This window comes from Neofelis nebulosa, chromosome 11 (genome assembly GCF_028018385.1).
Source record: "Neofelis nebulosa isolate mNeoNeb1 chromosome 11, mNeoNeb1.pri, whole genome shotgun sequence".
NCBI lineage: Eukaryota > Metazoa > Chordata > Mammalia > Carnivora > Felidae > Neofelis > Neofelis nebulosa.
In genome coordinates this window covers 51,449,817-51,477,221 of record NC_080792.1, presented here as the reverse complement: position 1 = coordinate 51,477,221, position 27,405 = coordinate 51,449,817, and the positions used below count along the sequence as shown (strand labels likewise).

Here is a 27,405-nt window from a genome sequence, read left to right as displayed (position 1 = left end):
TGACAGCTCGGAACCTGCTTAGGTTTCTCTCCCCTTCTCTCTGCCTCTCTCTCCCTCTCCCTCTGTCTCTGTCTCTCAAAATAAAAAAGAAAATTTTTAAAAATGAGACTTAACACTATCATTAGCAATAGAATTATGACAAAGACTTTAAAAACATGGTGAAGCTGATGGTGAAGTGCCTACCACTCTATAGAATCTCTCTATATAAGATAACTTTAAAAAATCAGTCTCTGAAATATCAAGGCAGAAAAGGAAAAGTTTAACGATGTAACATGCTTGTACTGGAGGCCACGTACTACGGTTGATTATCCCCAGAGCACCGTTAGTTACAGTGTAGAAAACCTCCTTCGAAAAGTGGAAATTTGCCAGAAGACCTAATGAAAGGTAGAAATGGCAAGATATATAAGATGTATAGAGTAATAGGGCAACCAAAGATTGAGCAATTTTATGTCTCTCTAAGCAAGATGTGCTATAGATTATCGAAGACTATTAAAATATGTATTGAGGATTTACTAACTAAACAAAATTAATGTGACACTGTCATAGATGAGCCCTTATGATGAATGGATAAACAAAATGTGGTACAAACATGCAATAGAATATTATTCAGCCTTAAAAAAATGAAATTCTGACACATGCTACAACATGGATGAAGCTTGAAAACACTATGCTAAATAAGTCAGACACAGAAGGACACATATTGCCTAATTACACTTACATGAAGTACTAAAGTAGTGAAATTCATAGAGACAAGAAGTAGAATGATGGTTTCCAGAGATAGGAGAGCGCAGGAAATGAGGGTTAGTGTTTAAAGGGTGCAGAATCAGGGGCGCCTGGGTGGCTCAGTCGGTTAAGCGTCCGACTTCAGCTCAGGTCACCATCTCGCGGTCTGTGGGTTGGAGCCCCGCATCAGGCTCTGGGCTGATGGCTCGGAGCCTGGAGCCTGCTTCTGATTCTGTGTCTCCCTCTTTCTCTGCCCCTCCCCCGTTCATGCTCTGTCTCTGTCTCAAAAATAAATAAACGTTAAAAAAAATTTTTTTAATTAAAAAAAAATAAAGGGTGCAGAATCTGGGGCACCTGGGTGGCTCAGTCAGTTAAGCCTCTGACCTTTGGTTTTGGCTCAGTTCATGATCTCAGGCTTCCTGAGTTTGAGCCCTGCATCGGGCTCTGTTCTAACAGCGTGGAGCCTACTTGGGATTCTCTCTCTCCCTATCTCTCTCTGCCCTCCCCTACTCACTTTCTCTCTCAAAAAAAATAAACTTAAAAAAAATTTTTTTAAATAAATAAAAGGTACGGAGTTTTAGTTCAGGAAGATGAAAACATTCCAGAGATGGATGGTGATGATAGTTGCACAACATTGTGACTGTACTTTATGTCTCCAAACTGTACATTTTTAAATAGTTAAAATGGTAAATTTTATATTATGTATATTTTACCACAATAAAGAAAATTTTAAAAGAGCCATTAAGCTCAATGTTTAATAGATAATTATAGTTTCCTTAAATACATTTTCCCCAATAATAGGCAAAACTTCCAAAATGTCATTAATAAATGTAATTTAAGATGGAGTATCAGTAAAAAGAACAGGTTAGAGAACAGCTTTCAAATATACCCAATTAAAGTTGGAAAGAAATAATTAAAAACAAAATTGTAACTTATGTTGAAGGAATAGATGCAGGAGGAAGATGATAGTTCTTTCAAAGAATAAGGAAATAGGGACATTTTATTTTATACAATAGTCAATTAGAACAGAAATTATAATATAAAAATCAGTCCCCTACACTTTGGCCATTATACAAATGAAATATTTAATTTTGAGTGTCATATTGAAAATGAAGAATTATAAATATTAAAATATTGTTTTCTCTTTTTGATTGAATTCTCTCCTACTGGAAAACTTCAAATCAAAAATATGTCCCAAAATAATGAAGCTAGAATGTCTAACGTGTTCATCCCCAGCTGCTCTTATAGAAACTTTAGTAGAGACAGAGGTCCCAGAACATCCGTGTCCTCCAGGCCCCCTTGCCTGTGGGCTGGGGTAGGTTGCTACTTCTGGCCAGTAGAAAGTAGCCGGGTAACATGTGTCACTTCCAGGCTGGACCAGTTAAAAGCCAGTGTGCCATCTGCATATCTCTATTTTCCTGCTCTGGTGACTTTAGCGGGTAAGATAACAGAATTACAAAATGAAGGAATTTTGCATCTCCAAGGTGAGGCATGCAGACAGGCCTGGCCAGCTTGCACTGGACCTTCTGTGAGAAATAAACTTTTGTTTTTGAGTCACTGAGATTTGGGAGTTTGTTACATAACATAGCTACCTTATACTGGCTAATACAGGGGGTAGCCTACAGCTGATAAAGTGGGAACCATTATCAGCTTCCCTACTCATTGCAAGATTAGTTTTACCTGTGGCCACTTTAAAAATTTCCAAAGTAGGGGCATCTGGGTGGCTCCGTTGGTTAAGCGGCTGATTCTTGGTTTCAGCTCAGGTCATGATCTCACATTTCTGTTGTGTTCATGCCCCGTATGGGGCTCTGTGCTGATAGTGCGGAGACTGTTTGGGTTGGGGTTCTCTCTCCCACCCCCCCCCACCCCCCACCTCTCCCCTTTCCCACTCACTCAGTCTGTCTCTCAAAAAAAAAAAAAAAAAAAAAAATCCAAAGTAGCCTGCATTAAATACTAAGAAACACTAGAGGGCACAATTGAGTTGTGGAAATTTTGGGCCCTGATTGTAAAGGAAGCAAGGTATGGAATCTTAGGAAAATTAAACAACACAACAGAAAAATGGGCAGTGAAAATCATTAGCTTTGGAAACAATTGTTTTCTTTGTAAATCTTTTAACTACATTTCACCATTTGAGATCATTGAATTAAAAGTGAATTTGCAATCCTTTAATATTAATACAAAACCAATAAATTCCCAAAACACGTAAAGCATATACATTTACAAATAAGAACACTTACCTTGGAAAACTAGTGGGAGTGTTCTCAGGGTAAGAGAAGAATTTATTTCCCATCTTCAGATACGCCTGTTTACTGGCGATGACCCTTAGGCCATGGAATTCATACGTTTTCTAACCTAGTCGGCTTAAGAAAGCTAAAGCTTTCTAAGGCCCAGTTTTCATAAGAGGTGACCAGATGTTCCAAACATCAAGCTGTGACAGGAAGCTCCCCACCCACTCTGAATGTCATGCTGAGTTCTGAGCAGACTTCCCTTTCCCGTTTCCTTTTTCCCCTCTCTCTAATTTTTTTTCTTCAAAGTCTATTCAAAAGCTGCTGCCAAAACTGTCTTCCTCTATTGTTGTTCTGATGACATCATCCCCTTCCCAAACACCCCCTTGTCTTTAGTCTCATGGTCAAAGCTTGCCTTCATTCCTTTGGACTGCCTCTGTTGTACCTGCCTTTACTTCATTTCCCCGCTATTTCCTGCTTCTCTTCATCAATTGCTACATCGGATTGTCATTTTTGATGTCCCACTGTTGAGGGGTATCTATTCATCTTTACCTCTAACAAAGAAAGCCTTCCCATTCCTCTATCCCAGACTTCCCCAGGTCTCTTCCAAACCAATTTCATTTATATCCGCATTGCTCAAGAATACATCAAGCACCGTCTGCCTGCTGGCCATTGTTCTAGGCACTGTCACTGTAAGAGGGGGTATAAAACATTAAACTCAAAACTATCAGGAAGCTGTTCAAGTTGGGGCTTTGTGAATCCAACTGGAATTCACTCTCCATTAGAGACTGAAGGCATAGAATTGCAGGAGAAAAATGTGCAAGAATGCCAAATAACTACTATCAGAGTGGCAGATTTGGGGTAATTCTAATTTTTTTTATCATCTTGTCAAGACTATAACTTCAGGGGCACCTGGCTGGCTCAGTTGGTAGAATATGTGACTCCTGATCTTGGGGTTGTGAGTTCAAGCTCCACGTTGAGCACAGAAATTACTTAAACACACACACACACACACACACACACACACACACACAATGACTATAACTTCAATAAAAAATTTTTGAGTCCTTTCTTTTTTTTTAATAAAGATTTGAGAGAGAGAGAGAGAGCGTGAGCAGGGGAGGGTCAGACAGAGAGGGAGAGAGGATCTGAAGTGGGCTCTGCACTTAAGCAGTGAGCCTGATGGGGGGGCTCACACTTAGAAACTGTGAGATCATGACCTGAGCCCAAGTCCAGAAGCTCAACTGACTGAGCCATCCCAGTACCCCCCAAAATTGAGTCTTAAATTGGTGTTAAAGATATAAATCCTTTACCAAATTACAAAAACTATCCTTATTTCCACTGCATACCAAACTCCTATTTTAAAAAATTGTTTTTAATTGGGGCACCTGGGTGGCTCAGTCTGTTAAAGCATCCGAGTCTAGATTTCCTTTTCTGTTCCAGGCACTCAGTGTGGTCTTAGGTGCTAAAGATATCAGGATAGATAAGATAAAGTCTCCACCCTTAAAAAGTTCAGTACAGTAAGAACTGGAGGCATTTGATAGAAAAATTCATGTCCAAAGACAAGAGCTGTAAACATCAAATCATCAGACATTTTTATTTCCTACTCTACCGCCTATATAGACCCCCAACTTCTGGCATCGTTTGCACTCTATCTCCACACACATTTTGGACTCTGAAACTCTGCCCAAGTCATCTTCTTTCCTTTGAGGAATGTCTTTATAGAATTGATTTCTTCATTACGTCCCACTGCCTTTTCAAAGTTCTTTTCAACTGCCTGTAAGATCTCCCTCTACTCTAAATTCCCAAAGATTTTATTTTCTATGCTCTTCATTAGCATGTATCAGATATGAGCTATTATTCATCTTTGTGTATAATATTCTAGGTGCTAAGCTTCTAAAAGCAGGATACGTTCTTATATTTCTTTGTTTCATTCAGTACAGTGAGCATTTCTTGAGTAACAATGATTTCTACTATTGAATAATGAAGGGAAACTGGGGAATCATCTCCTTTCAATGTCCTGATTTTTCATAATCTACACAATGAGGAAAATTCTTGATAATGGGAATTTTATGTAAGCTATATTTTGTTACCAAGAGGAGAAAAATATAAGTAGGTTACAAATGTAATAATTTGTTTGTAATGTCATTATGAAAATAAGGAAATTAATCAATATCTATTACTGAGATTAGATACTTTCTGTCCATGACAAATATCCAAAAGTATTCCCTTATGTAAGGATTCTAATCTATAATCAATCGTTAAATTCTAGCTTTTGAAAAATGCCTAAGCCATATGCAATTTGTAGTTCACATTTATTGATATGTGGTTGAGGAACTGAGCTCTCTAAGAAAACAGGCAGGGCTGGGAGCACCTTTGAATTGTGGAGGCAGTGGCCAAAAGTGATTATGAATCAGACTTGATTAAAATAGTGATGCCACCTGTTATAACTGCACAAACTTGGACACACTAGCCTTACTAAGTCTCATGAAAATTAAGAAATTAGAATTTTATTCTCTATCTTTTGTTATAAATTAAAAAGGATATTCATCACTAAAGGATATTTCTCTCAGGACATATGAACCTCATTAATGCCCAAATTTAGGATTTATAGGATTGTTGTGAGGGATGAAAAGAGCTGTGATGATGTGAAGTACTAGTAACTTGCCTAGAACCTTGTGATTGTGAAATAAATAGTACCTGCTGTTAAGAAGGGACAATAGGTCCAAAATGGAGTGACTTGTGCTAAGCCTACCTCAGCAAGCCTAGACTTAGCACCCAACTTATTTGCAATTTCAACCTCTCCTGGGAATGTAATCTTAAACTAGTCAATCTGGAATTTCCTGGTCAGCAGTACAGTGCAGAGCCTGCTTGGGATTATGTCTCTACCTCTCTCTGTCCCTCCGCCACTTGTGTTCACACTCTCTCTCAAAATAAATAAATAAACATTAAAAAAAATTTACCCAGGGGCCCCTGGGTGGTTCAGTCAGTTAAGCATCCAACTTCAGCTCAGGTCATGATCTTACAGTTCATGGGTTCAAGCCCCACATTGAGCTCTCTGCTGTCAGTGCAGAGCCCACTTCAGATCCTCTGTCTCCCTCTCTCTCTGCCCCTCCACTGCTCTCACATGTGCATTCTCTCTCTCTCAAAAATAAATAAACACTAAAAAAATTTTTTACCCAGTTGAATATTTTTAACACTGCCTTAGAAAATAAATGTCCAGAAAGCTTGTAAGGCTGTATGTGGTTGCTCACACTAAGTTCTTCATGGTAGTTCTGCACTATTCCTATGTGGTTAAAATCTCTGCTAAATGTGTTCTTCCTCTGCCTTGTGGAATTGCATATCTGATTTTTCCAAAACAGGTTTTAATTTTTTTTTTTTTAACATTTATTTTTGAAACAGAGAGAGACAGAGCGTGAACAGGGGAGGGGCAGAGAGAGAGGGAGACAGAGAATCTGAAACAGGCTCCAGGCTCTGAGCTGTCAGCACAGAACCCGACGCGGGGCTCGAACTCACAGACCACGAGATCATGACCTGAGCCGAAGTCGGACACCCAACCGACTGAGCCACCCTGGCGCCCCCAAAACAGGTTTTATAGGCTGGAAGTTTATCTCTCTGTTATGCTTTATACAAATGCTTTTCCTTTACATTATTTAATGTTCCTTGTGGGGAATCATTATTTCAAGCACTGCTCCAAGAGTATGATTATAGAGGTTTTTGTTTTGTTTTGTTTTTTAAAGAAACTCAACCAGGGATCTCCCTCCCTCTTTAAATTCCATGATGAATTTGAAAAATTCTATCTAAACAGCTACATTATTCCTGGCCCATTAGACATTAATAATTCACAATGAAGCATTAAAAAGGAAATGTGAATGGGGCACCTGGGTGGCTCTGTTGGTAGGGCATCCAACTTCGGCTCAGGTCATGATCTCACGGTTGGTGGGTTCGAGCCCCACGTCAGGCTCTGTGCTGACAGCTCAGAGCCTGGAGCCTGCTTCGGATTCTGTGTCTCCCTCTCACTTGGCCCCTACCCCAACTCATGCTCCGTTTCTCTCCGTATCAAAAATAAATGAACATAAAAAAATTTTTTTTAAAAGGAAATGTGAAAAATGTACATGTGATTGTAACATAAAGGAAATATTCACGATTTGAGCGGAACCAGAAATAATAATAATAGTCTCTAAATCTTTTAAATGCTCCATAATAGTAAAATACTAATCCCATAGCAGATGGAAGCGAAAGAATGAAAGTATTACATTTGTTTCAAATAACTGCAATAACAGAAAACATACTAAATACATGTATACTGTGTATGGGGGAAACAGTGACATTTCAGAGCTAGGGGAGAAACTATAACATGGCTCAGAGAATCTGGGGTTTAACTCAAGCAGGATCTTTTAATACCAAATTATTTTAACTGAGTTTCAGTTTAAAAGGAGGGGGGAATAACCTCACAGATTGTGGAGAAGATGAATTTAAATGACTTAGCATATAAATCATGGCAAGTGCTGGGTAAAGAACACAAGAGACGATAGTTTCCAATTTTTATTACCAACAAATTGGAATGTACTTGAGCAGCAGGGACCATGTCAAAATAATTTTTGTGGTTGTTGAATTAGTAGAATAGTGAGTATGTATGTGTGCCACAGAATATAGCTATCATCAAAAGGAAAAAAATAGGAAGACAGAGAATCTAGCGTTTGTTGCTGTTGTTTTAATTGCATTGACTTCAGCCATTCATTTAAATTCTGTTTTTCATTTCTCATGCATCTTAGTATCATTTGCCTTTTTTAGAAGCTAATTAGAAAAATTCTGAGAGGAGGAAAGACACTAGACATATTTGTGACCAAATTCAACTGAACTAAAGTTGAATAAATCTTTATATTAATAGGATGAAACAAAGGAATTTACAAGAGTTCTGTTTTTTTCTTAAGGGAAGACTATCACAGAGAAATATTTCTCTCTCTCTCTCTCTCTCTCTCTCTCTCTCTCTCTCTTTTTAAGTGAAAAATTTCTGTTACTCAGCCCCAACCTCGAGATCTACAGAGGGAACTGGGAAGAGAGTTGATGGTCTTAAATGATGTGTTGACTATCCCTCCCCCACCTCTTTTAATGCTTTCTCAAATGTGGTTTGTTTATTCACCACCCAAAATACCTAATTTTATAATATTAAGTAGAGAAGGACTACAAGATCTTAATCAGTTTAAAATGCTTTAAAGGTTTTTTGTTTTTTTGTTTTTTTGTTTTTTTTTTGCTAGAATTCTTAATTGAATGACATCGTGGTTAAAGTGTTGGTTCTAAAATTAACTATTAATTTCCAGTTTCACCACTTCTAGCTAAATATTTTTATCTTAGCTGTGGCCTTCTTTTTCCCTCATTTTCTTTGCCTATAAGATGGGAAGGATTATAATAATTGTACTGCTTCATGGTTTGCAGTGAGGACTAGGTTAATACCCAAAGAGTTCAGAATAGCTTCTGACACACAGTAAGTGTTCAAAGAATGTTACCTGCAAGTTTTACAAGATCAAATAGAGACTTTGCTATTAGAATAAATAGAATAAACTGACAGAATTTTATAGAAGGAAGGACATTACAAATCAGCTAATACAGTGGATTGCAAACTTTTAATTGTTACCCACAATGAAAACAATATATTTTACATCACGACTCAGTATGTACACATCTATAAGGGAAACAAGAGTTTGGCAAAATAATACTTATTATATGTAGTAACACTCATATTTCTTTGTTTCGTTTTCTAAAAAAGGTTGGTTGCCATCTACTAAATTGCTTTGCTACTTACTAAGGAACTGCAACCCATAGTGTGAAAAAAATCTGATCTAATAAAATCCCTTCACTTTACAGTGGAGAAAACCAGAGTCTTAAGAACTTGGGAAACGTACTTAAGATTACATAGCTAGAAAACATGATTCACCACATGGAATGAAGGATAAAAATTATATAATCTTCTCAATAGATGCAGAAAGAGCATTTCACAAAATCCAACATCCTTTCATGATAATAGTTCTGAACAAATCAAGTATAGAAGGAACATACTTCAACATAATAAAGGCTCTATGTGACAAACCCACAGCTAACATCATACTCGATGATGAAAAGCTGAAAGCTTTTCCTCTAAAATCAGGAATAAAACAAAAGAGCCCACGCTCACAACTCCTATTCAATATAGTACTGGAAGTCCTAGTCAGAGCAATTAAGCAAGAAAAAGAAATAAATTTAATTTCCAGAAAATACAGGTACAACTGACAATCTTATTGGAAAAAGAGAAAAATTAGATCACTACTTCCTATTCTACAATATAAAACACATTCAAATGCACTAAATTTGTTCAATGCAAAGGGAAATCACAAAAATAGTAGAAAAATATATAAATAATTTTAGGATCAGAAAGGAAAATTTAAGAATGCCAACTTAAAAGAAACCAAAAAGAAAGAGATCGATAAATCAATTAAAATATTTTTCAGTTTCAGGGAACCTGGGTGGCTCAGTCTGTTGAGCATCCATGGTTTCAGCTCAGGTCATGATCTCACAGTTCATGAGTTCAAGCTCTGTGAACTTGGGCTCTGTGCTGATGGTGTGGAGCCTGCTTAGGATTCTCTCTCTCTGTCTCTCTCTCTGTCTCTCTCTCTCTCTGTGTGTCTCTCTCTTTCTCTCTCTCTCTCAAAATAAATAAACTTAAAATTTTTTTAATAAATTTTTTTTTCAATTTCTCTGTACTAAAAGAAAATCCACAAATAAAGATAAATGGCACATGAAAACTTGGGGGAAATGTTGCCATTGTCTATGAAAAATAAAGAATTCAAATATTCAAAATATTCAATAAGAATACTTTAAAATCCATAAAGAAAAGAACAATCACACCTAAATGCAGAGTTGATTCAGGACAATTCACAAAATTAGAAATATGAATGGCCAATAAACGTGCATAAAATTTTCTAGGCAAATTTTTCTTTCTTCAGATGGACAATCAGTTGTCCTTGTACCCTATCCTTTCCATTGGAAGTTAGTTACATAGTGTTTATTTCCTTATATTTATGTACTTTATCCTTTGATCAATTCTTTTTTTTGAAAAAATTTTTTAACGTTTATTCATTTTTGAGTGACAGAGAGAACAGAGCGTGAGCGGGGAGGGGCAGAGAGGGAGGTGACAGAATCCAGAGCAGGCTCCAGACTCTGAGCTGTCAGCACAGAGCTGGATGCGGGGCTCAAACTCACTGACCTAGGCCAAAGTCAGACACTAAAGTGACTGAGCCAACCAGGTGCCCCAATCCTTTGATCAATTCTGTGTAGCATAAGTGGTGATAGATATGCTAACTAACATTATTATGGTAATCATTTCACAATAGATAAACGTGTATCAAATCATGTTGTATACTTTAAACTTATATAATGTTATATATCAATTATATCCCAATAAAGTTGAGGGAAAAAGATTACATAGCTACATAAGGGCATAAAATTCTGGAACCAGAATTTCTTTTAATTGAGAAATAATTTACATACCATAAAATTCATCCTTCAAAATGCACAATTCAGTGGTTTTCAGTATATTCAGAGAGATGTGAAACCATTACCACTATCCAATTCCAGAATATTTTCAGAACCCCAGAAGAAATCTCACACCCACTAGCAGTGAGACCAGAATTAATATTTACTCCCAGACCAAAGATCTTTCCACTGTCAAAGCTTTATATGTATTTCCATATCTTACGGTAAGTAAAGTTTAATAAGTGTTTATATGTCTAAACGACCAAATTTATCAAATACTTGCTTAGACTTTGTATGATTCTGTGCCATTAACCATCTCAAAATTTTATATAAATATCTATCTATCTATCTATCTATCTATCTATTTTTTGATGGCTACCAGATTGTTGAGGACACATGACAAACACTTAGGAACAGATCCTATGTATTCTAAACAGACTCAGGAAATGTTTTGTTTTTTGGACGTATAGCTCATCATCTCAAAGGAAATGAGACTAGTGACTTTTAGAGATAGTATGTAAGACTTGGAGCCTTTTACAAAAGGAGGAATTTTTTTTTTTTTTTCTATTTCAAGATTTCAAATAAATTCACAACTAGACAATAGGTCCTTAAGAGGTCTAAGGAGAATCTACATATTTTCTTGAACATATTTTTTGAAATAAATTTTAAAGTACCTCATCATAATATAAACCAAAATTTCCAGTCTGGTTTTTAAAATATCCATTCCTTGGTCTCTGGCTTTGCTTCTATTTTAACTTGTTGGAATTAATTTCACATAAAATGAACATGAGTGCCAATTTTCTATTTTATGTCAAAAATTACCAGGTCTCTAAAAGAAAAATCTCTACTTTAGTCACTTTTGGATTATTTAAATAGTGTTCTCTAAAGTGTGAGTCATTGTATATTTTTTGGTTCTTGAGTGCATGGTTGTTGAGTCTTTAGTAAACATACTTGCAAGTATTCATAAGGACATAGGCCAATGCAAATTAATGACCAGAACTCAGGGCTCAAAAAAGGTGAAATGGTTGTAGATTAGTCCACTACAAAGAAATGAAAATGATGATAATGACAATAAAACCAAGAAATAATTTTAAAAATACAGTAACTAGTTATTTTAAGCAAAATTTAAAAAAATTTTAAATCAACTTAGGTATAAACAGTAAAAACTGATTTTTACTCACTAATGAAAATTTCCAAAAGAAAACTATGTATTTTTAATTAAATTTGATAGGATATTAATTCCTCCTTCTCCAAAAAAAAAAAAATAAATTCTAATAAAAGCTTTGAAAATCTATTAATATTTACATTCCTTGTATTTAGACACAAAGAAAATACCCTACCATTAATTTTTAGTTCTCCAAGTTAATAAAGTCCTGAGATCTTTTTAAATACAATATAAAATAAAATATACAGAATTTATCTGTAGATATTATACAGATGCTTTATGAATGAATGAATGATTTTAAAAACATGAAATAACCTTTCCTAGCATTGGGTTGTTAACTGTTTACTGACTCTAATCACTGAGTTGTGGTTACCATGGAAGGTTTAACTATAATTACCTAGCTTTGGCAGATTTTAATGTAAACCTTAACATTGACTTAACCTAGATATTTTGTATTTGGCAAGGTAATTATGCTGTACATGTAGTCATTTCTCAGACATTTGGTTCTCTGTCTGAAGACCATGGTTTGGGGGAGGTGCCATTGGAAAACTGACAATAAATGCCAAAGGCTAATCTCCAGAAAGGTATACTGAATGTATGTTGTTTTTTTCTAAATTGAATTCATTCTTTTTAGTTTGGTCTCATGAATCTTTTTCAGTTTTCCCCCAACCCTTTCTTTGGGATATAATATAATAAAATAAAGAATTTCCTACAAATCCATATAATCCACATTTCTTTTTTTATAGATTCCTATTGGGGTACCTGGGTGGCTCAGTCAGTTAAGCTCCAGACTTCAGCTCAAGTCATGATCTCACAGTTCATAGGTTTGAGCCTCGCATCAGGTTCTGTGCTGACAGCTCAGGGCCTGGAGCCTGCTTCAGATTCTGTGTCTCCCTCTCTTTCTGCCCCTCCCCCACTCACACTCTGTCTCTCAAAAATAAACATTAAAAAAAATTTAGATTCCTATTTATACAAACAATTTGCTAATTTTAATTATTCTAGAATTTGGAAAAATAAATGCTGTTTTCATGGCCATTAAAATAACATTTAAAAATAATTTCCTTTTTGTAATCACAAAGACTTTTAGCAGAATAGATGTTGCAAACTTTCCTCTTATTAGCTGTGTGCTGCTTAACCTCTCCAAGCTGGAGAAATCAAACCTGTAATCGGGGACAATACTACCAACCTCCAGAGTGATTATGAGGATTCAGTGAATGGTGCAGGTAAAGCACTTGGCATACATATGGGTGAGGGCATAATAAAAGATAGCTGTTGTTGTTTTTGTTACCAATCCTGGTATCTGCATTGCCAATGTCATCGTCTCATTCACATTTCACCAAAACATAGATCTTGTTGCCTATATTATTCCCTTAGAAAGAAGATAAATTAAGTAGCTATTTTAAGTACTCAAAAGCCCTATTTATATACAAATCAAAAGAAGTGTCAATACACTTTACTAAAGGATTAAATGCATCACGGTTTACATCACATAATAAAATCTGGTCAGATTTTATTTTTAATTTTTTTTAATTTTTATTTATTTTTGAGAGAGACAGAGACAGAGTGTGAGCAGGTGAAGCCTGCTTTGGATTCTGTGTCTCCCTCTCTTTGCCCCTCCCCCACTTGTGCTCTGTCTCTATCAAAAATAAACAAATGTAAAAAAAAAACAAATTAAAAAAAAAAGAAACAGGCTCCAGCCTCTGAGCTGTCAGCACAGAGCCTGATGCCAGGCTGGAACTCACAAACTGTGAGATCATGACCTGAGCCAAAGTTGGACACTTAACAGACTGAGCCACACAGGCACCCCTGGTCAGATTTTAATTTGCTCAGATTTAATTTACTTTTCACAAATGTGAAAAATAATTATCTATAGCACTGAAAATATAAAAAGATTTTGTTTTAAAAAGGATATTAAAGGTTTTTAAAAGCATAGATTTATTCTCAACATATTTTTAAAAAAATGCCAACCACAATGTTAGCTTGTAAAATATTGAACAATAACAAGTCCCCAAATAACCAGCCCTTTATGTTTTATAATCTGATGTCAGTTAACTTACAAGATAAGAGCATGCCTGATTTATAGTTTCTTTTCCAAAACTTTGATGTAGGTAAACATTCTAACTTTAACTTCTTGCCTTCAAGCAAAGTTATGTTCTACTTTTCATAACCCATTTGTAAAGATTTCCAGGATGTAGCAATCTGGTAGCAATTTTAGTAGTGCTTAAACTCAATGTCAGAGACACTGACATATTATGACCACACACCAGCTTAATGTATCAGAAAAGTAAAGGCCAAACACTTGGTAATGGCTAGGAATTGCAAATATAGATCTTGGGAGGAAATTACAAGCCTGTAGGACAGAGATATCAAATGAGTTTCAGCATCTGACACCAATATCAGGTGTTTGCTGCCTGAATTGTTGTGTCGAGGATTTAGAGGATGGGAGTTAGGGCTCTGGGAAGAAGAGTCTACTATGTTGTGATCTGAGAACAATGACTGCCCTGGGCCTGCAGGAGAGAGACTCATTTGCCAGGTCTATTCTAGGTTTGGGGTCTTACATGTGGCTTAAGGCAACTCGAGTCAGCATTGGGATCCTCTAATATCTTTTGCCTGCTTTTCACCATGCATCTATCTACTTCATTCTCTCTCTGAAAACAGTACCTGCATCCCTTGCCCACCCCCATTATGTGCATGAGACAGGAGATGTTTCCCTTACAGTGCTTGAGTTTCCTGCCAGTAGCACAAAGAAGTAGCAGGAACTAAGTAGTGGTTTTCATTTGCAAAGAACATAAGTCTGTACTTAATTTAAGCAGAAAGAGATTTTAATTTTGGAAGTTCAGAGAAGGGACAGGAAGACTGGTGGAGCACACTCAGGCAGGAGCTAAGGAAGGTGGGGGAGTCCAGGTCCTGACTTAGGGATGGTCTGCTTAGGAAGCAGGCACCATCAGCATTAGACTCTTGCCTACTGCTACTGGACTCTCCTTCCCCTAGGCATCTATCCTCTGCCACTGGAGTCTCAGCACCACAGCCACCATGAATAATTGCTGAGTCACCTTTGTGTCACTCAAAATTTCAAATTAGAAGCTGAAGCCTGTGAATAGTAGTACTTGGATCACAAGGCTACACTCCAGCTATTGGTAGAGGATTGGTTCTCAGAGAAAAAGAACTTGAGTTAAACAATAACATCAAGAGGCGCCTGGATGGCTCAGTCAGTTAAGCATCCTCCTCTTTTTTTTAAAATGTTTATTCATTCTTGAGAGACAGAAAGAGACACAGTGTGAGTGGGGGAGGGGCAGAGAGAGACATACGGAATCCAAACTGGCTCCAGGCTCTGAGCCGTCAGCACAGAGTCCAACGCAGGGCTCTAACCCACAAACCAAGAGATCATGACCTGAGCCAAAGTTGGACACAACTGACGGAGCCACCCAAACACCCCTAAGCATCCTACTCTTGATTTCAGCTCAGGTCATGATCTCATGGTTCCTGGGTTTGAGTCTCATTTAGGGCTCTGTGCTGACAGTGCAGAGCCTGCTTGGGATTCTCTCACTCCCTCTCTCTCTGCTCTTCAAAATAAGTAAACTTAAAAAAACAAAATACCCTTAAAAGGTTTCCACCTCATGCTACATTCTGCTAGGCAGAGGGCATGTGAGAAGATGTCATGCACCATCCAATTTAGAAAGTGTTGTCACAGAACCAGGTTGAGAGTGTGAAAGTTTAAAGTATAGGTAAAGGTACCCAGGAGTAGGTAGAGTGGGTACCAGGAGGAGCTAGAGCAGAAATTAGGGGTTTTTTTTTGCTAGATGCAACAGGCCTGGGACCAACCTGCAGGAGCACTAGAAAGAATGTAAATTTGAGAAACAAACCCCAAAGTAGATTCCAATCCAAAGACTAAACTTCCAAAAAATAGTCCTGGAGCTGGGGAGGCACACCAGGCACAAGGTGTAATTCTAATATTTTAGACCAGGTAGCCAAGAAGTTTAGAAGCTGGAAAGAACAAAACAGAGCAACAAGATGAGCTAGATTTGCTGAAGCTTATAGAAGATTGGCATTTGTTACATCTATTCATTGTAGGATGTATCTGTACACATCCAATGAATTAGTTCTCTTAGACCTTGCCCAATTAGGGGGAAGTAAAAAGTATAATACACAAGCACCAGTCCTTGAGGCAATGAAGGCATCAGGAGAAATTGATGGGTTACTGCACTTCTCCCCAAGCTTGGCACAATGAGCCTAGCATTCAATGATGAATACTTTCCATCTGCCTGATTTTCCAGATCTTTGTTTAGAGGGATCCTCATATTCTTCCTTATTGGGCTTAGCGCCAGTTTTTGCCAGGCTAAACTGGTGTAGATAACTTCAGACATCGAGTGGACATGAGGAGATCCAGGCTTTGAGTGGTTAGCACAAGTCTAGTAGAAGGCATTTTGAGGGGGCGTTGTAGTGGGATGGTTAGAGAACACAGAGGAGTGCATGCACCCTGTGTAGGGCTGCAGGCTTTCTCGTTATCAGGAAAAGAAAATCATCACAGCCTGTGACAGGAGCAGCCGCAGGTAGATTTATCCTAAACACAAACATTTTCTGGCAAAATCACATGTCCCAGGGTGAGATCGAATGTGCCCCAGCTAAACCTTGAATCTTTTAAACTTTCAGTCAGAACATTCAGTAAGCATTAATTAACTTGAATAAATGATACATTTCACTTCTGTAGGGACTCAACATATGTCATTTCTTTTGTTTCAAGCATTCCCCTAACCTCCTCAACCAGCAGACTCTCCCAGGGATTCCAAAACCCTTATCACTCCTTAACACATACATACCAGACCTCTGTGCTGTGTGGGAGCGACAAAGGGTGCATGTCATTTGTGTGTATCTTGAATGAACAGATTTGCACTTAAAAGCAATTTCTATTGTACCAAACTCATCAAGACTTTAGAGATTCTCTTTCTTACTTCTGTTGGTGGTAGTTGTGGTGGTTTTTGGTTGGCATTTTGTTGTTGGTTTTGGTTTGTTGTTTTTTTAAATATTCTTGGAAATAAGTGAGTCATTGAGTCTAAGTAAGATTGAAGTCTCCAGGTTATTTACAGACTAAAACTTGATAATGTAGATTAACATTCCAAAAGAGAAAACAGGGAATGAGGTAACAAAAAGAATCAAAATGAGGGTGAATAGAAGGAGACTCATTGATAAGTTAATATAACACCTAGGGGATTTTGACATCCTTTCCCACCTTTAAAACCCCTTACAGAGCATCTTCAAAGCCACCTCATCCCTTATACTGGGGAAAACTAGGATTTCAGAGTTCAGTTTTTGAGGCTGAACATTTAGGACAACAAAAATATTATCTGTATTTAATCTAGAAGTTTAGAAAAGTAACAGCTCAAAAATTTATTTTCTAGTTAAAAAAAGCTGAATATAAATCTACATGAAAACGTTTAAACTCAAATACAGTGAAGAACAAATGAAGTGTTAGTAGCTAAATCAAATAAAGTACCATCTCATATTATGTGTACCTTTTTGTTAATGTGAATGCCTATCCCTACCTTTGGCTCACTTAGCAAGCTGAAGAAAAAAGATTTTCAAACCTTTATATGCATTTCCTAAGTTACTAGAATACCAGAATACTGACACATATGATTGTACCATTTCGCATTTGTCAAAGATGATTCTGAATTTTGCTGAAAACCACAAAGGAAACCAACAGACCCACATTACTGTTCTGATATCCCCACCAAAGAGGAAACACAGAGAGGAAGTTAATCTACAAGTCTGATAGGGCATATGTGATTTTAGCACAAGAGCCTCAAGATTCAGCCTATTCCAACACTGACTAACTCTTATCTTTTTTTTTTTTTAATTTTTTTTTCAACATTTATTTATTTTTGGGACAGAGAGAGACAGAGCATGAACGGGGGAGGGACAGAGAGAGAGGGAGACACAGAATCGGAAACAGGCTCCAGGCTCTAAGCCATCAGCCCAGAGCCTGACGCGGGGCTCGAACTCACGGACCGCGAGATCGTGACCTGGCTGAAGTCGGACGCCCAACCGACTACGCCACCCAGGCGCCCCTGACTAACTCTTATCTTTATTCCCAACTCCTTCTGGATCCTTTCCCTTCTTCAGCGACTGGCTACAAGGCATACAAGAAAGGTGCTTGTATTTGAAGAATTCTAGTTCCACTATGCTCCACTTTCAGGGTCGCAGCCTCAGTTTCCACAGTTGTCAAACAGGATACTAATACCTATACCTCACTGGGAAGTTGCCGGGATCATATAAAAATACGTTGTCCCTAGATAAGCCAAGGTCACCATTCCTGGGAGAATCGCCAAAAGAACTCGGCTTCGGTTCCCCCTCCCGGCAAGGCTGGTTCGACCAACAGTCAACAGGAAGCTCCAGGGGTTGGGACAGGATCCCTGGCTCGGAAGGAGGCCAGACGCGAGCGTTTTTGGACGGCGATCAAGAGGAGGGTGATGAGAGCGTTAGAAACGCACCCCCCCCCTCCGGCTCACGCGGATGGGCTGAGATTTTACTATCAGTGACAAAAGAGTGCGGAAGCACAGTACTAAAAAGCAAACAGTCAACCACAATAACTCAACCCTGCCCTCCCCACAAAAACAAACAAAGCCCCAAAGCCCTCGGCAGGACTAGAACGGGGCGAAGGGAACCGAGAAGGGCTGAGGAGGCGGAAGCTGTGCCCCTCACTCCAGCTCCCGGGGCAGGGGAGTTCGCGGCCGAAGGGTCCGCGGAAGGGGAGGGGGCGCTGTGGGTCCGCTCTTCGCGTGCAAGAAGCGCCTCCTCCTCACGCCCCCTCAGCCTGTGCCTCCTCGGGAATCCGCCCCGGACCCCGCCGCCATGTTGAGTCCGGAGGAGTGACTTGGACTAGCAGCCGACGGGGACTGCGGAGGGACGGCCCCGCATCCCGCGGAGCGCGCCGCGGCGCCGGAAGGCGGGGGGGGCGCTCCAACTCGGGCGGGCGCGGCGCGAGATCCGGTGAGCTGGGCGGCCGCGCGCGCAGGTAGCCGCAGCCCCCCGCCCTCGCCCCCGGCTCCGCCCCCGCCGAGGAGGGGCGGAGCCGGGAGCGAGGGCGGGCGCCGAGCTGAGTGGAGGTGGAGAGTGAGGCCGAGGGGTGAGGGAGCCCGGGAATTCCCTCCTCCTGAAGTAACGAGTGCGGGGCGGCTGTGCCGTCGTCGCTGCAGCGGGGCTCCTGGGACGCGGAGGTGGAGGAGGGAGAGGGCCCCGCGGGCCTCGCCTCCGCCCGCCGCCCCCTCCCCGCCACCCCGAGCTGCGGCAGCAGCGACTCATGCGAGCGCGGCTGGACGGCAGGTAAGGATCCGGCGGGGCCCCGCGGGCGGAGGCGGCCGACCCCGGCCCGGGCAGCGCTAGGCCCCGGCGCCCGCCAGCGCCCGAAGGCGCCCGCGCTCCCCGCCCCCGCAGGCTCCGAGTTGGGAAGTTGAGGAGAAACTTCTCCCCTCCCCCGGCTCACCCGGCGGGCGTGTCTCCTTCCCGGCGCTACCTGCCTGCCCCCTGACTCGGTCTCCGCCCCGTCCAGTCCTTCCCGGTCCCGCCCAAGTCCGACTTAAGGTCCTTGGGGCAGTAGGGAACCTCCCACTCCTGCCTGGGGGCTAGGTTAATTTTGGCTCTCCCTGCCAGAGTGAGGGAAGAGGGCAGCGGCCCCTTTCGGTCCCAGAGCTTGAGGGTCTACATGTGGCTGACGCCGGGTGGCAACTGTGCCGGGAGAGCGGACGTGGGGGGGGGGGGGGGCGAGTGGGTGAGCCTCTCGCTTTACTTGGTTTGATTGAAAACCGCAACATGTTAAAGTTTTCCTTTGTTTTGGGTTGGGGGTTGGGAAGTATGCCATTCAGCATCCACTTTTACAGTATTGTGGCCCTCCGTCTCCCATTTGGTTCGGTTCTCTGTCCACATGCTACAGAAAATTTTGTTTTAAAGTGTGTTTTTCTAGGTAATTGCTTCCAGCTTTTGCTTCATTGGGCATGGGGCAGCGTTGTTTTAAGAAGCTCTTCGAAAACCAACTCCGATGTAGGGACTTCTTTAATTTTTGCTTTGCAGTGAGTGGAAAATCAAGTCCGATGTAGGGATTGCTTTAATTTGTGGTTTGTGGGGAGTAGAAAATCGAGTCCTGTGGAGGGACTGCTTTGATTTTTGTGTTGTAGTGAGTGGGACACGACGTAGTTCCGATTTGGTTCATTTATTTTCTGCGTAATTAATACGCATGGCATAACATACGGTCTAACAATTTGTAAATTATTAAAATAAAGATGAGAAGTCTAATGCAATCACAACTTTATGTTCATGCATTGGTGTGTTTCATGGTGTGCTTTCACATACATGGCTTCACATGTACATGCATATGATTGTAGTATATGTGTGTCCTTGTAACTGTAGGATTACAGTGCTAAAAATATCTCGATAATTCTGTATATATCTAAACCATCCTGTAAAAATTCTAAAGTTAAATTACACGTAAGGAAAATATTACTAAATGTGTACATGTGACTGTAGGCACTTACTGGCATAGCACCTGGTAAATCTGTCTTAACCAGGGCAGTGGCACACAATGGACAAAAAACATTTTGAATGGGCAGTTAATGAAGGAGCATCTTGTAATAGAATGAGGACCTTTTGTGTATCCATATAGGATTTTCATATATTCTGTAAGAAATTCGTATTTCACTAAGCCATACATATGTTTTGTTTTACTAATATGTGAGACCCCTGTGGTAGTTGACTTAAGGAAGTTTAGTTATTTTAAATTTTGGACATTACCTAAACCTCTGTGGAGATTTTGAATGCTGGTTGACAATTCATAGGGTCCTGAATTTGAAAAACAAAACAATTACCTTTGATCTGGATCTGAATACAAGACAGTTCAGATCCATGTTTTCAGAATAAAAGATAAAAGGACTCTTAAAATGTGTACTCTGCTGTAACTACCATCATGTTAAGCTACTATAATAGCTTTAATTTTGCAGTATGTTTTTGCTGACTTCATAAACCACAAAACTGACTCCTTTCTATTCAACCGAAAGTGAAATTACGGCTTTGACCTGTCTTCCTGGGATAGGTGGAATTTGTCTTACGGCTGAAGTATAATATTAATACATGGCTTCAGGTTTTGTTTTTTTTTTTTTTTTAATTCAGGAAATTCGCAAGCTGAAAATCAACATCCACGCAAATAAATCTCCTTCATGATATGTAATGCTAAAAGAACAAATATTCTAAAAGGATAGCGGTGGTCCAGTATAACTGAAATATTACCGACCCATGGTGTACGATTTGTTTATACAAAGTCCACATTTGCATCCTTTTAGGCAGTAAATAATTTGTTAATGTGAGTAATTTTACTTTATAAACACATTTAACTCTCAATGTTCACTGTAGGCATCATTTATTAGTTCCTATTAGCATTATATTAAAAAGAGATACAAACTTCCAGTTACAAAATAAGTCATGGGAATGTAAGGTACAGCATAGAGAATATCGTCAGTAATATTGTAATAATTTTGTGTGATGACAAATGGTAACAACTTATGGAGGGGGGATTGTTTCATAATGTATAAAAATATCAAATCACTATTGTGTACAATTGAAACTAGTAAGGATAATGTATTATCAGTTACAGTTCAATTTAAAAAAAGCCTACTGCCAAAAAATTTGAAAGCAGTTATACTAAGCTTTGCTGCCTGGGAATGCAAACTTGGGAAATAAAACTATATTAAAAAAAAAAAAAAAAACCCTGAAAGGAAATGATTTCCATAAACGTAAAGAGAAGAGGGAGAATGTTGTGATTGGGACCCAGCTTCTGAAGTGGTGACAAAGTTTTAACCTTGCGGTGGTTGCAAGGGTGTTGGCCTTAGTCATTCACTTAGTTATTCACTAAGCCATACATTTCTTCTGTGCTTTTCTGTATCTGTTTTAGTTTACATAATTTTTTTTTTTTTTTTTTAAGAAGCCTGTGTGTTATGTACTATACAAGGTGCTTGGGTAAAGAACTTAACATTTAGTGGCTGACTTTAGAACATCTCCTGGGCTGCCCTTTGCAAACAAGATTAGCTTATTAAATCATAATTGTCATATTCCACCTAGTGTATGTAACTACTTGACATATAAATAACTATTAATTATGTTAATATTTTGAGGGAAGAAACCAGATTTTACTAATTTTAAATCCTCTTTAGCTTATATACGTGGTAAACAGTAGGTACTCAAATGTTTATTAAACTAATGGATACTATTGTTACCAAATATATAATGTAACTTATTTGTCATAAAGTTTTGTAAATGAGAAAACTGTCACATCAAAGTAATGTCTTGACTTTTAATCATTTTCTGTTTTCTGTAATAGTAATTCCTTAGATCAGCAATTTATCCCTTAGTTTTGATATTCTTAAGGATGTCATGAAATTCTCAGCATAAACTAAGTTTTCGTTTACTTAAGCTTTATGAAGATGTGCCATATGGCACCTAACAGAAGAGTATGGTTTTTGTTTTTTTTTTCAGAATAGTATGTTTTGCAAGAAAGCAAGTGACAGTATGGTGTTTGAGTTTCAGAAATGCTCAGAATGATTATATTATGCTACTTGCTTTATGTAATGGCTTGCTGTTTTAGTTGTTGATTTTGTTGCTTTGTGGTTTGCATTGTTATAATGTAGAATTAAAGAAGAGATCACATCTGCATCAGTTTCATATATCACAGGAACTTTCAGTCATGCTGTAAAGGTGATGTTTGTGGCACTGGCTTTGTTATATGAATATTTACAGGAAGTTTTAGTTAAGATCTTCCATTGTTCAGAGCTCTACATGGCTTAGGTCACCTTCAGTTCACACACATTTAAACAGATCTCTAATACAAATCCAGAGTTCTTCAGGGAAGTACAACAGCTTTTCTTTAAAGGAAATAACCTGCTCCTATTAAAGTATCTTGGTAGCTTATTGGTAGTGTGTACAGCAGTTTGTGTGTGGCTATGGTAGGGGTATGTATTACCGCTTTTCTTCCTCTCAGCTGCTCCAGCGCCACAATTAGGCTGAGTATTGCTCAGCTGCAGCTGCTGGGTGATTATGAACCATCCAGCTCCTGTCTAAACTCAGAGGCAGATTTAGCAAAAGGAGCTATAGTAACAGCAGAGGGTGAAAAAGAAGAGCCGGTGCTGCTGCCAGTATCATTTTAACATGTCTCTTTGCCAAGGAATCGTTGGCTGTGGCAGCACTACTGTTGTCTTGGAACTAGCAGACTTGATGGCAACATATCCTGGTCTGGATTGAGTTCACCTGATGTTACTCTTTAAAATCTTGAAGCTCGCTCCAGGAAAGAGAGAATCCTGTAATTTCAAAGTACAGGATAATACTGATGGACTGAATTACAAGCCTTAGTGCCCAGGATAGCAGTGCTCCTCAGTTTCCCTTGTTTGAGTGTATATATGTGACTGCAGGTTCCCTGGAGTTTGTAACATATACTCCATGCTACTTTAAACCGTGTCAGTTAGAAGTGCTGCTGCTATTACTGTTTGGGTGTTGGCAGGAGAGTTTCTATGCACGTTCTTTGGACATCCTGCTTTCTCCCAGGAAGTGGAAGACCTTCAAGAGGGATTATTTCTACAACTAGTTGCACATGGTATATCCCCTGTGTCTGGCTGAATTTTCCAAGACCCTAGCTACTTTATTCTTTGTTCTTTCCTTATTCCTGGGGTATAAAAAGATGGACCTCAACAAACGCAGGTATGTTATCAGCTATATATGGCAAGCCCCAGACTGGAAGATGCCATAGGCAAATTTTGCTGCTTCTGAAATGTTGCTCATTTTATAAACATGCTAAGCAGAGAGCAGCAGCATCTTGTCCTCTCTTTTACCATGACTGTCAGAAAAATTACAGAGACAATTTCTTTTGCTAATTCTAATTCTGGCTTTGGAACTTGGTGGTTGGGGGTTAGCTAATTTGGGATGGGTAATAGGGAGCATTGGGAGAATCAGCACTCAAAATTGTATCACCAGAAGGAAGGAAGAGTTAACCGAAGACTGTACTCTTGAAAGTGAACAAGTACACATTGTCGTTGTGGCATGTACTTAGCAAAACACTAGTGTATTGGCTCCTGTCTTTGTGCTCCCACAAAACTCCAATATGAAAGCACATTCTCCTTACATTATAATTACTTCTTTCCATGACTATGATATATTTGACCTCATGCTAACAATGGCAAGGAACTGGTTTATATGAATCTTTGAAAACAGTTTCTAGTAGGATAAATGCTTAATAAATTTTGAATTGTATGCAGAGATGTGGTTCTGTGTATATTTATGACTTTACACACATTTTTAAGATCTACCTCTACTAAAATTTTATAAAACTTAGTGTTTTTTCATATGCTAATATTAAAACAAATGCTTTACATTTTTTCACTCAAAGTTTTGTTTTAGAAAATGATTTTATAACACAGTTTATAAATACTTTGAAATGTGAATTTAAAGGTCAATTTGATATTTCTGATAAACTGGAGACTCTCTGTAGTTGAAGTTAAGCGAGTCTTTAATATGGTTTATTTTAAAGAAATGTTTTTTACTGTATTAATGAGTATAAAAAGCCCAAGCTATCCACCAAAAAGAAAAGAAAAACCTAGATTTTTCTAAAATGCATTTGACGTCATATCATGTTACTAGAGACAATATTATAATCATTTACGTACATATCTTCCAAGGACAAAAAGAAAAAAATCTCCTGATTTTCTTGATGTAATGCATGTGAAAGAATGCAGTTTATAGGATTTGTCTGCTGCTATTGGGGGTGTGGGTGAAGACAGGAAGTACTGAGAGGAAAGGACTGACCACTAACACTGAAAGATTGTTGTGGTTTCAGTCTATGTTCCTACCAGTATTAAACTCTAGATTTTCTTTAATTATAGAGGCTAGTCACTTCTCTGATTTTTTTAATATAGTTTACCGTTTCTTAGCATTAAGTAGAAATGGGAGTGGAGAAAGTTGGTGTCTTTTGCTACATAATTTAATACTTACAGTTGTCCTGTGCCAAGTTTATTTATTTCTTGCATTTGTTCTCAGGCAATTAGTATTTTACAGATAAGGGCATTTTAAAAATAAAAACTGTCACGGGGCTCCTGTGTGGTTCAGTTGGATAAGTGTCCAACTCTTGATTTCGGCTCAGGCCATGATCTCACAGTTCGTGAGCTTGAGCCCCACATCGGGCCCTGTGCTGACCATGTATAGCCTGCTTGAGATTCTCTCTTCTTCTCTGCCTCTTCCCTGCTTGCGCATGCATGTTCTCTGTTTCTCTCAATAAATAAATAAATAAACATGAAAATAAATAAAAACTGTCAGGTATATGAAAAGGAGCAAAGAAGGCAACATGGTGTCGTAAGGAACGGACTAAAAGGTAGAAGGCCATTTGGATTTTAATGCCACTTTTGGTAATAAAGAGTTATTTGACCTTGGTCAGTTCAGTAAATTCCTTGCACCTCAGCTTCACCATCTGAAATAAGAGACAGTGGCCAGATGGTTTCTAATATTCTTTCAGCCTTATATAAATGTGTGGCTCTGTTACAGTTGAAGTTTTCCTATTGATAACATTTTAAGGAAATGTTTCAGAATCTAGAATTTGAAATAAAATTAGATAGCAGGTAAATAAAGGTTATAGTAAAAAACTGACCCATAGACTTGGCACTGGACTTTTCTCTAGGAAATGTAGTATTGTCTCATCAAGTGGCCATTTATTAAACCTGTGGTATAACAAATACTGTGCTGGTTTTGGTGGTATAGAAATGATTGCAGTGTGACTACTGCCTTTTAGGAATTCACAGTTGGATGGGACTGGCTATGATTATGAGACTGTTGTAAATTTTGTAGATTGGTAGTTCTTTTTAATGTGATAATCCAGTTTAACACTTCTCTGGTTTTTGATAATATTAGTGTGTGATACATCTGAAACTTTAATGGATCCATATGCAATGGATACTTTTAGCTTCAAGTAAACTGATTTAATTCTCTAGGCCAGAAGACTTGATTTGATTTTGTAGACAGTTTATTACAGATATGTGTGACAGATGCAGGTTCCACAACATTTATATAGAAGTTTTACTGTAAGAAGTCAGGTTTGAAAATAAGTCCTTTAAGCAACACTTCCGACTTATTTTGCAGTAAAATTAGAAAGATAAGAACTTTTATTCATTGAAGCACATAGATGTGATGTCAGTTAACAGATAATCATGACTATGATCACTATGATCATGACCACTAACATTAAAACATTTATTTTTTTTTAATTGACAAAAACATAGAGTAATTGTTCTGGATGTTTTCCTTTAACACGTTTAGTTACTAGTTAGAATAAAATAGATAAGCATGGGTGTTAGGAAATGGTTAGCTTTTTAAGGTGTGCAACAAAGATCTTATAAAAAGGGGGAGGGAAGCCACCAAAATTATAAGTAGATTGTTCCCAAAGTTTGTCAGTTAGGTCTTTGAAAATCAAAATCTTTTCTCAGGAAACATTCTTTCTTGGAAGGTTAGCCTTTTTGGTTAGATTTCTAGGCAGACCATTAAGAGTGTATAAACATTTAACAGATATAATAGTGTTTCATTGGTAAATGTATTCTGATTGATTTTCAGGTTTTGTTTGTTTTCTTAAATCTGAGCTCTTTGAACATATGAAATACTTGCCTTACTGAATGTTCTGATTATACAGGGAATGAACTCATTGTCTTGTGAGTTACCCTCCCTCCACACCTTCCCAGCCCTTCACCATTTAAAAATCACTGTTACGAGTTTCGAATTGGGATGCCAAGACCCTTTCAGTGAAGCCTTGCTCTTAAGCTGAATTCAAGTACAGGAATGTCCGTGCTTTCTCCCACCTGCTTGCTCTAGGCACTCTAAGCCTGCCTAGTCTATCCCTATAGGACAGTGTGAAGAATGGGAAGGTTTCAAAAGATTGGAAATGAGAAACAAAAATGTGGAAACTAGAAAAGGGCTTGGGAAGACGAGGAGTGGATATAATGTGGAAGTTTATAATTTCCTCTTTTTTGCCCTTTTTTCTGTTTCCCGCCCATTTACTCCTCACAGGCAATGTGTAAGGAAGGAAGAAAGCCTGTATTATGGCAGATGCTATTCTACATATGTAGTTCATATGCATTGTCACAGTTAAATATTTGAAATGCCTTTTCAAAATACACAAACATTGTGGATTAGATGGGTATTTATTACATGTGAAGAAACTGAGGATCAGAAAGTATATGTGATTGGCTGAGGTCACAGGACTAGTGGTTAGTAGAACTGAATTTATCTGACAATAAGCCTGTTTCCAATAAGACAACTTCCTTAGGTATAAAGAGCAATTATGGAAGAAAGGGGAATTTATCTTTTTCCTTCTCCCTTAAACTGTGCATTTGTATTGGGGCTGAGAATTTTCAATCATGTATACTTTTCAATTGAAGTAGCTTTGTGGTACATATTTCATAATAGGAATCAAGGTCAGATATTATATGAGCTGGAAAAAAAGGGCTAATACACTAAACTATAGCAAGTGCTTTCCTTTTGTAGGTTTGGCTTTGTAATGGAAAACTGATACACTAATCCCAAAGCATTCTTTATCTTTTTATAACAAGATGTTCAACCCCGATTAACAAAGAGACAGTGTTTGGATGTTTTTCCAGTGAAGCTTCTTTTTTTTTTTTTTTTAATCTAAATTTAATTCGTCAAAAGAACAAAGCCAGCAAAAGATGGGTATTGCACTAAAGTGTAGCAAATGCTTTCCTTTTGTAAGTTTGGGTTTAT

The 27,405-nt window shown here is 38.5% G+C and overlaps 2 protein-coding genes across 4 annotated transcripts in view; one reads left to right on the top strand and one right to left on the bottom strand.

Moving 5' to 3' along the window:
* The window catches only part of ADCYAP1 (adenylate cyclase activating polypeptide 1), a 74,339-nt gene extending 71,199 nt beyond the window's left edge, over nt 1-3,140 (bottom strand). The window contains exon 1 of the mRNA XM_058692571.1: nt 2,961-3,140. The gene's annotated coding sequence lies outside the window, so the exon portion shown is untranslated. The remainder of the gene's footprint in view (nt 1-2,960) is intronic.
* A 15,227-nt stretch (nt 3,141-18,367) lies between these two features.
* YES1 (YES proto-oncogene 1, Src family tyrosine kinase) overlaps nt 18,368-27,405 on the top strand; it is a 68,162-nt gene continuing 59,124 nt past the window's right edge. Inside the window, exon 1 of one of the 3 annotated variants that reach the window (XM_058692569.1) lies at nt 18,368-18,609. The gene's annotated coding sequence lies outside the window, so the exon portion shown is untranslated. Of the gene's footprint in view, nt 18,610-18,703; nt 18,943-20,842; nt 20,969-27,405 lie in introns of those variants that run through there. The other 2 variants (XM_058692567.1, XM_058692570.1) reach the window with 2 other exon arrangements.